Raw genomic sequence first — 9264 nt, forward strand, 5'->3', positions numbered from 1 at the left:
AATTGACAAATTTTGTCTAGGTTGGCAAACAAACAAACCTAATCATTTGTTCACTTAATTTATGGGTTCCTCTACTCTTTAGGGGCTGTTAGCTTGTCTGTACCATGTACAAGCTGTCCACAGCAATACGTTCTGCTTGAACTAACACTTTTTTCCTTAAGGCTAATAGTTGCATTTAAAAACACCTATTTTGATGAGCCCATGGCATCCTCCAATAAAAGAAGTTAAATGATTAGATATGAGAAGGGTCAGTAACATTAATTTTCTGGCCATTAATAGATGTTGGTTGGTTGTAAGATATTCACTATAACATGTACAGTACTTGTAAAAAGAGATTCAGCTGAGAAGAAGGGCGGTAAGGGTGGTAGCCTGAGCAGAAGGCAGGAAGACAGGATCTTGACAGGAGAGAGAAGAGGATGAAGACAAACTCCATCTGCAATTGTCTTTGGACTCTCCTGGGACCAAAGGGCATAATGAGGAGCATAGTTTTTGTATACTGTTAAAAAATATTTTTATTACTTTACTTTTCAATTGTTTAAATTATATCAAATGAAAGTCTATTCTGTTTTGTAGTTCAAAGTAAAATAAATCTGTAATGGGCATTCATCATTAAATTTATAAATATTCAATTATACATTATTCTTGTGGTTCCAAAAATTTATTTTCAAAGTATTTCTTATAGTTATTCATTCATTCACTTAACAAGTATTTATTGAACACCTAACAAACACTTATTGAGGAAGCATTTTAAATGCTAGAGACGCAGTGGTGAACAAGAAAGTTCATATTCTAGCGGATGAAAACAGTCAATGAATAAAAGAACAAATAAATATTGAATATACAAGTGTGATAAGTGCTGAGAAGAAAAATAAAGAGGATGGAAAATGACGGCAGATGGTCAGGGCAAGGCCTGTCTGTGGAGATAGTGTTTGAGGAGAGACGTGAATGAAATGAGAAGTGAGCCATGTGAGTGTCTGGGGAACAGTTTTCCAAGCAGAAGGAAAACAAGAGTAAAGATGAGTAAGATGTACACGATGAGTAAGAGCTTGGCCTGTTCCAGGAACAGCAAGGAGGCTATTTTTTCTGAAAGAGCAGAGTTTCTGAAAGCGTGAACCAAATGAAAAATCCCTGTTCTCCTGGAATTTACATCATACCACGGAGAGAGAGACAAATAAAATGAATAAAATGTGACATAAATATATGTTGGGTGGTGATAAGTGCTATGAAAGAAAGAGCAGATCAGGAGAAGGGGGAGGAGAGAGAAATGAGTGCTGTTTTAGATAGGGTGGTGAGAGAAGGCTCCTTCGAGAAGATAACATTTGAGCAGAACCTTCAATGAACGGGGGGAGTGAACCACACAGATATCTGGGGAATAGTGACACAGGCAGGAGAAGAGTGAGTGCAAAGGCCCTGAAATGCTTAAAGCAGAGCAAGGAGTGTGGAGAAGAGTTTGCAGGGAGGAAGAAGGTAGGAGATGAGGTGGATTCACAGCCAAGGGCAGAATTGCTTGGGGCTTGTAGGTCTTTAGATTTATTCTGAGTGAGATGGGTGCCAATGGATAGTTACGAGCAGAGGAGTAATATGATATGACCTACATTCTAGAAGGATCACTCTGTCTGCTGTGTTTAGAGGACCAGGGTGGAAGCAGGGAGACCTATTAGGAAGTTACTTGGGTAGTCCAGATGAGAGGCAAAGGTGTTCGGACTAGTGGAGGTGGTGGAAAGGGTCAGAGTCTGGACATATTTTGAAAGTAGAGCTGACAGGATTTAAGAATGGATTAGCTGTTGGGTATAAGAAAATAAGTACCAGCAGGAGAGTATTTGCAAAAATCCAGGCAGAATTATGTATTTATAAGTGTAATTCAGTTTGAAATGCTTACATTTTAATTATTCAAAGATGTTGTTAATAGCATAAATATAGATTTGATGAATGCATTCAACTAAATTTCTTTAAATGTGAAGGTTTGATTGAAATGTGAAAAATAATTCTCTTGTCTTGGCTATTATTTAGCATCTGGCCTTATGAGTGACACTCATAATTAAACCACCTGGCAACAGATTCACCAAATACTTGTTGAGCTTGGCACGGTACCGAGAATTGAGGACACGTTATCCATAAGGTACTGATCTGGAATCATATTTAATCCTTAAAATGACAATGTTTTGAGGTAGATACTCCGACATTAATATTCATGATAGTGTCTGTGACATGGTATTATATAATATCACAGTGTGCTTTTAAAAAAATAAAAATATTCTCAATTATAATGTTGATGTGAGGAAATAGGACTTCATTTTAGTTTGACTTAGTTTCTTGGCCTTTATTTGTAAATTGTTTTAATTTTCTTGGCATGGAGTTTGACTTAAGATCCATGTAAGATAATAATGACCCGTATGACAAAGGAGTTTTCGTGTACGTTTGATCCAAGTAAATGCTGCTTGATTTAGGTTTCTTGCAGCTAGAAAGAAATTTCCTCATCTGTAAAATGGTGATAATAAGAGTAACTACTATCTTATCACTAGTTTTAGTTTGGGAGGGTTAAACGATTAATTTCATATAGTCTAGAAAGACTATATGAAAAATCCATTACTATGTAACTTTTATCTTAATACCTACCCAGAATTTTTATCTGATTATTTTGGAAACACCCTTAATTCATCCAGTGAATGGTGCACTATCTTTTAGAACTGCCTCTCCATGTTATAGTATTTTTAAAGAAATATTTCCTCAGTTTCGTTCTTTTTATGTTGTCTAGAATATCATTGCTGGCTCTATTGTTCTAAGAATTGTATGATACCTCAGTGAATGCTTCTGTTGGTAGCACTTAGCTAATTGTTATGATAAACTCAAATCCAATTTTAGTTTATTTTACCAAATTATGGAAATAAGTTAACCTATATTTTTAATGAATTGATTTTTCTTAAAAATTAAACTGCCCTTTATTTTTGTTGTTCATCTGTACTAATCAGTGAAGAACTGTTTTCTGACACTGATTCAGGCAGAAAAAGATAGATTTAGACTTATAATGTGTGCTTGCCAGGCTTCTGATTGATACTTTGTGCATTGTTTTTATATATATATTAGGGCCAAATAATATTGGGAAAGCGATCAAATAATTAACTTTTTCACTAGGACTTGTGCAATTCTTTCTTTTTTTAGCATAATAATTTACCTGAAATTATTTTGTTATTCTGATACAATTACTATAAATCCTTGCCTATTCAGCATCCATCCTCTAACAACTCTGAATCTTCAAGAATGACTCCGAACCCATAACTAAACAAAATAAACATCGCAGAGACAAGTGTCAAACCAAACCTCAAGTTTTCTGCATCACGATGGTTGGGTTGACCACACCAACAAACAAACAAATAAAACAAAAACCCACCAGTGCTCTGATTGATTGATCCTGTCCATAAAAGCCGTCTTCCTAACTTTTGTTGGTTAAATCCATGAAGCAAGGGATTCATGAAAGGAACTGGAAAAACAGAAGAAGAAAGAAGAGTGGAGAGTAAAGGGAGGGGCGTAACTGTAGCAACAGTAGAGGTTAGAAATGGTAGAAATGGTGCGAAGAAGCTGTGGGCATGAGTGGCAACAGAGAGCACTGGAGAAGTGGACAGAGATTGTCAACTCTGCAGCCTATCTGTGCTGGAGCTCTTGAAAGCATAGGACAGCTCCTTCATGAGACTATTTGCAGGAGAGAATTGCCACACTGGCATAGCCTTACTATAGACATATGGTAAATATCTGTAAAATGTAGTGGAGTAAATTTTTTTCAAGCTAACAAGAAAGAGGATCATACATTCTTATGTTGTTGCTCTGTTGATGAGAAATATTAAATAATAAACAGTTTAGTATTTCATGAATAAATATTTATGCCGTTATTCTTTGGTGAAAGAAAGAACCTATAAATGTCTTCCTTATCTATAGAAATACTAACTAAAGGTAACAATTTCCTCTCCTATTGGCTCAATTTATTGTGCACAGCTAAATGGCAAACTTTTAATACCTAAATCACATTTCTTCCTTAAATAATATTTGTAGAATGAGATGAGGTATAAATAAATATAAATAAATATAATCATACTTAATGTAATTTGTATTCTTTGTAATTAGCTTTTATAAATTTTGTAATTAGCTAGCCAAAATAAACATTTTCTTATTTAATTTAATAACCTGGACTTCACTGAATTCCTATTTTTATTTCCTTTTTATTGGGTGACATCTTTCTAAGAATATATTAATGTGAAAAAATTGTGTATGATTCATTTTTCTGTAAACCACTAAAGTATCATCAACTTTCAATAACTAGAAAAAATGTTAGCAATGTTTACCCTGAAGCAACAACTTTCAAAACGTGTTCTGTGTAGCTGTGGTAGGCAAAATCCTGTTCTCCCCCGACCCCTCAAAAGATGCTCATGCCCTAATCCCAGGCTTTAAAGATGTGATTAAGAATACGAACTTTGAGATGAAGAGATCATCTTGGGTTATCCCAGATGGCCCAGTCTAATCACATGACTCCTTAAAATTGGAGAAGCTTTTCTGGCTGTGATCAGAGAGAGAGTCCACAACAGAAGAAGGGGCAGAGAGATGTGATGTGAGAAGGACTCTACCCACTGTTACTGGGTTTGAATACAGAAGTGAGCCATGATCCCAGGAATGCAGACAGCCTCTAGAAATTGGAAGAAGACAGGAAAAAGATTCTCTCCTCAAGCCTCCAGAAAGGAATGCAGTTCTGCTGACACCTTGATTTTGACCCACTGAGACCCATGCCAGACTTCTGACCTGCAGAACTGTAAGATGATAAATTTGTGTTGTCACTAAATTTGTGGTAATTTGTTATGGCAGCAATAGAAAACTAATACTGTAGCCCAAGAGTTAGGGAGGGTGCCTCTGGCTGTGATAGAAAGGCCTGGGGAAGGTCACAGGCCCACCCATGATCTCCCTATTTTCTGCCTGCATCTACTTGTCCTTTCAAACACATACTTCTTATCTGCTTTATAATATTATTGAAATTCCTTATGAGATTTACTTTGGGAAAAAAAAAAACTTCTACTGTTTAAAATTAACACAACATAAATACACATATGTATGTATATACAATATCTATTCATAAATGTACTTATAAACATTTTATTTAAACAAAATTTGTGCATTTGTAAATAATGGGTAAATATTTTATTTATCTGCAGAAGTGGTGATGGTTAGTAATGGTTAGGGGCAAAGGCTTTAGCATCATACTGGCTTGGATTCAAATCACAGCCCTGACACTTACTAGGTACGTAATTCTGAATCTCAATTGCTTCATCTTTAATTTGAAAGTAATAGAAGTACGTATCATTTATTGGGTGTTCTATGCACCCAGCACTGTACTAAGCATGTTTTCTAAATTAATCGTTTAACCTTCCCAAACTAAAACTAGTGATAAGATAGTAGTTACTCTTATTATCACCATTTTACAGATGAGGAAATTGAAAAACACAGGTGAAAAAAGTGGCAGAACCTGAGGATTCTGGCTGCGGATCCTGAGATCTTAAACAGCCTTTCTTTGCCTGGACTTTGCCATCCCCTATGATATAACTAAACAGAAAAGGAGCAGCAGCTCAGGCACTCAGGCCAACCACAAGGGTGAAATTTTCTTCACCTCACACATCTGAGCTGGAACTAGGGCTGGAGAGGCAGTGGCATTAGCTGTAGATTGGCTCAGGAGATGGCAGAGCACTAAAACTAGCTGATCATCACCAGAAAGAGAAACTTGTCAAGGACTGAACATAATGGGGAGTTATGATATGATCATAATGACTACTATGAATTTTATACTTAAAATACGTCATGCACTAAGCTAAATGCCTTACAAATGTTGTCTCATTTAATCCTTAAAACCTATGAGATGATTACTATTGCTTTCTCCACTATAGAAAGAGGGAAATTAAGTCTCAGAGAGGTTAAGTACCTGGACTAAGAGTCAACCAGCTAGGAGGAAACAGAGCTGAGAATTTAATTGAGATTGCCTTACTCTAAGTATTGGGCTCTTAATCAGTTCCTTGCACTGTATTAGGTGTGCAGAGATAGAAGTTTGCAAATCTGCATGTTCCTCATCCTCACACCTCCACCCCATGATTTGGGCAAATATGAATAAATGTGATGACTGAGCAAGGCCTGTGAGGTTTGAATCCCAGGCATTCCTAAAATATATCTCCTGCTTGCTTACTAGTATATGAACAGATTGTGGATAACTAATTAATGAATGATTTCATGAGCTCCTTTAAAATGCCTGAACTTAGCCAGACAAGGTTTTTTCCAAGCAGCGTCAGTCTAGAAACTTAACAGTTTTGGCCTTAGTGCTGAACCACAAGCTTCTCTTGCTTGAATCTTGTAAGGAACCATTGTGAAATTTGAATCTTGTCTCTACCACCTATTTGCTGTGGGACATAATGCAAGCTATTCACATTTCTGAGAAAGTTACTTGCCCCATCTGAAAACTGGTGTGTAAATACCTCATGGAATAGTATAAGGATTAAAGAGAGATTATGAATTTGAAAGTGCCTGCCATGTAGTAAATGCTCAGTAAAATCAATTAAATGAAATAAAATGGCTTAAATAAAGTAAAATGGCCTCCTTATTTCCAACTTCAAACTGTCTCTCCAGCCTCTCTCTGCTTAACTTCTATCTGACCTGCAGTGATCTCTCCTGGTTCTGGACTTTTGGCACAACTTCCCAACTCTTTTCCCCTCTGACAAAGTGCCACCACCCTCACAGGCACTCAGGATCAGAGCCTCCTGAGTCTCGAGCAGGACTTATGTCTTCAAAATCTAGTTACAACATGCTTAATTATTGCATTGCCTTTAAAACCATAATGTACTTTCATAATGTTTCCAATTAAACTTTTTAAAAACTCAATGAAAAAATTAGAAAACTAGAAAAACTTCAGAAAGAAGAAAAAAATCACCATAATCCAATGACCTCTAAGTAAACAACGTTAATAGTTGGATGTATATATTTAAGTAGTTTTCATTGATGTATCTTAAGAAAGGGAGCCTCATCTCTTTTAAAGATTTCATTCCAAATCAGAATCCAGCCATAAATCAACTCAAATTAGTGTTGATATTGAGGACCTACCATGTATAGGACTTTTGACTAGTTGTCTAGAGAATTAAAAGTAAAACAATCAGTCTGTCTCCTCAGTGACATGTAGTAGAAGGGCAGGCTGGAGTACACTATAAAAAGTTAGATGTAAACACAAGTGGCTAAATAGTAATAAATACAAAAGTAGGGGAAATTTCATATGGCAACTCACAAAAAATTTCCCGGATGAGTGATATCAATAATGAGTACTATGAGTTCAAACTTGCCAGGATCTTGCAGCATGTAGTAAGGACAGCAATTATGAAAAGATGAAGTTTTTGATGATAAAATGAGAAGCTTATTGAACCTGGGTCGGGGCGGGGGGTAATGTCTGGAGGCTTTTCCAAACTAGAATAAACAGGTTCAGACTTAGAATACAGATACCATGGAATCTGTTGATTTGAAGAAGACTTGAAAAGAATTTCACCTAAGCTAGAAATCATTTTTTCTATGCTAATATTTCAATCTCATTCTCCTGGGTTACAAATAAACAGATGAGCTCAAAGAAAAGAAGGGAATTTTGAAGAATAAAAGCGGATTTTCATTCACTTATTGAATGTTGATTGAACACCTACTATGTGCCAAGAACCTAGAGAGCAAGGTGCCATGTACATACACACGTAGACTATGACATGACTATGCAGTGCGCAATCTGTACAACTCTTTGTGCTGACTCTGCAAAAAAGATACAACAGTGAGTAGGTTCCTGCTTTTGTGGACTTTATATTTGGAAGGGTGGGCGGACTAACAATAAATATGTAAAAAATAAGAGAATTTCAGACAGTGACAATTATGAAGAAGAAAATAGAGTAATGAGATAGAGAGTGATGTGGCAAGCAACATCACAAAAAGCGATCAGGGAAAGCCTCTTTAAAGAGATAACATTTGAGTTGAAACTTGAATGACAAGAAGGAGTCAACCATACAAAGATTTGAGAGATGAGTAGTCCAGGGAGAGGAAAACGGAAGGGCAAAGTTTCTGCATGGGAATGATTATGCCATTCATTCCAGTATGTGAGTTGCATAGTGAGTGAGTGGTGGACAATGAAGTCATAGAGGTAGGCAGGGACTAAGTTATGTAAACAATGATAAGAAGTCTAGGTTTTATTTTTGAAGAAATATGAAATCATTCATAATATATAGTAGGAAAGAAATGTTTTATGCTGGAGAGAAGATTTGGGGAAACAAAAATTCCAGCAGAAGGATGGTTCTAACAGGGTTTGTTTGTTTCTTTGTTTGTTTCACACTGAACAAGTCTGGCTAGAGATCTTGGGGTCAAAATAAGCTGTGGACAAGCTGCTGTTCCCAGGTCACTCCATGAAAGCCTCGGGATTCATTAGATCTACTAGTGATGTGGTGGTGTAGAAGACTGGTGAAAAAAGTATCTATACAGCAAGGAGATAGCACTACCCACCTGTTGGAATGGTCAAAATCCAGAACACTCGCAATGCCAAATCCCAGAAGGGTGTGGAGCAACAGAAACTCTCATTCATTGCGGATGGAAATGAAAAATGGTACAACCACTTTTGAAAATAGTTTGGCAGTATTTGACAGTATTTACCCAAGTCAGTTGAAAATTTGTGTCCACACAGAAACCTGCACATGGATGTTTATAACAGCTTTATTCATAATTGCCAGCACTTGGAGGCAACCAGAATGTGCTTCAGCAGATGAATGGATAAATAAACCGTGGTACCTCCAGACGACGGAATATTATTCAGCGCTAAAAAAAAATGATGGGGCTGGCCTGGTGGCACAGTGGGTAAGTTCACACGTTCCGCTTCTCGGCAGCCCAGGGTTCACCGGTTTGGATCCCAGGTGTGGACATGGCACCGCTTGGCAAAAAGCCATGCTGTGGCAGGCATCCCATGTATAAAGTAGAGGAAGATGGGCATGGATGTTAGCTCAGGGCCAGTCTTGCTCAGCTAAAAGAGGAGGATTGACAGTAGTTAGCTCAGGGCAAATCTTCCTCAAAGGAAAAAAAAGAGCCATCAAGCGATGAAAAGACATGGAGGAAACTTCAATGCACATTACTAAGTGAAAGAAGCCAAGCTGAAAATGCTATGATTCTGTATGATTCCAACCATATGGCATTCTGGAAAAGGCAAAACTATGGAGACGGTGAAAAGATAAGTGGTTT

At 37.0% G+C, this 9264-nt stretch overlaps 1 long non-coding RNA gene across 1 annotated transcript; it reads left to right on the forward strand.

The window, feature by feature from the left end:
* The first annotated feature begins 1365 nt into the window (after positions 1 to 1365).
* LOC139077965 (uncharacterized) lies at positions 1366 to 4050 on the forward strand. Its single transcript, XR_011530640.1, has 3 exons — positions 1366 to 1467; positions 2011 to 2119; positions 3226 to 4050. It is a non-coding gene; the product is annotated as an uncharacterized lncRNA (long non-coding RNA).
* Positions 4051 to 9264: the final 5214 nt, after the last annotated feature.

The sequence above is a fragment of the Equus przewalskii genome, chromosome 20, assembly GCF_037783145.1.
Source record: "Equus przewalskii isolate Varuska chromosome 20, EquPr2, whole genome shotgun sequence".
NCBI classification, from domain to species: domain Eukaryota; kingdom Metazoa; phylum Chordata; class Mammalia; order Perissodactyla; family Equidae; genus Equus; species Equus przewalskii.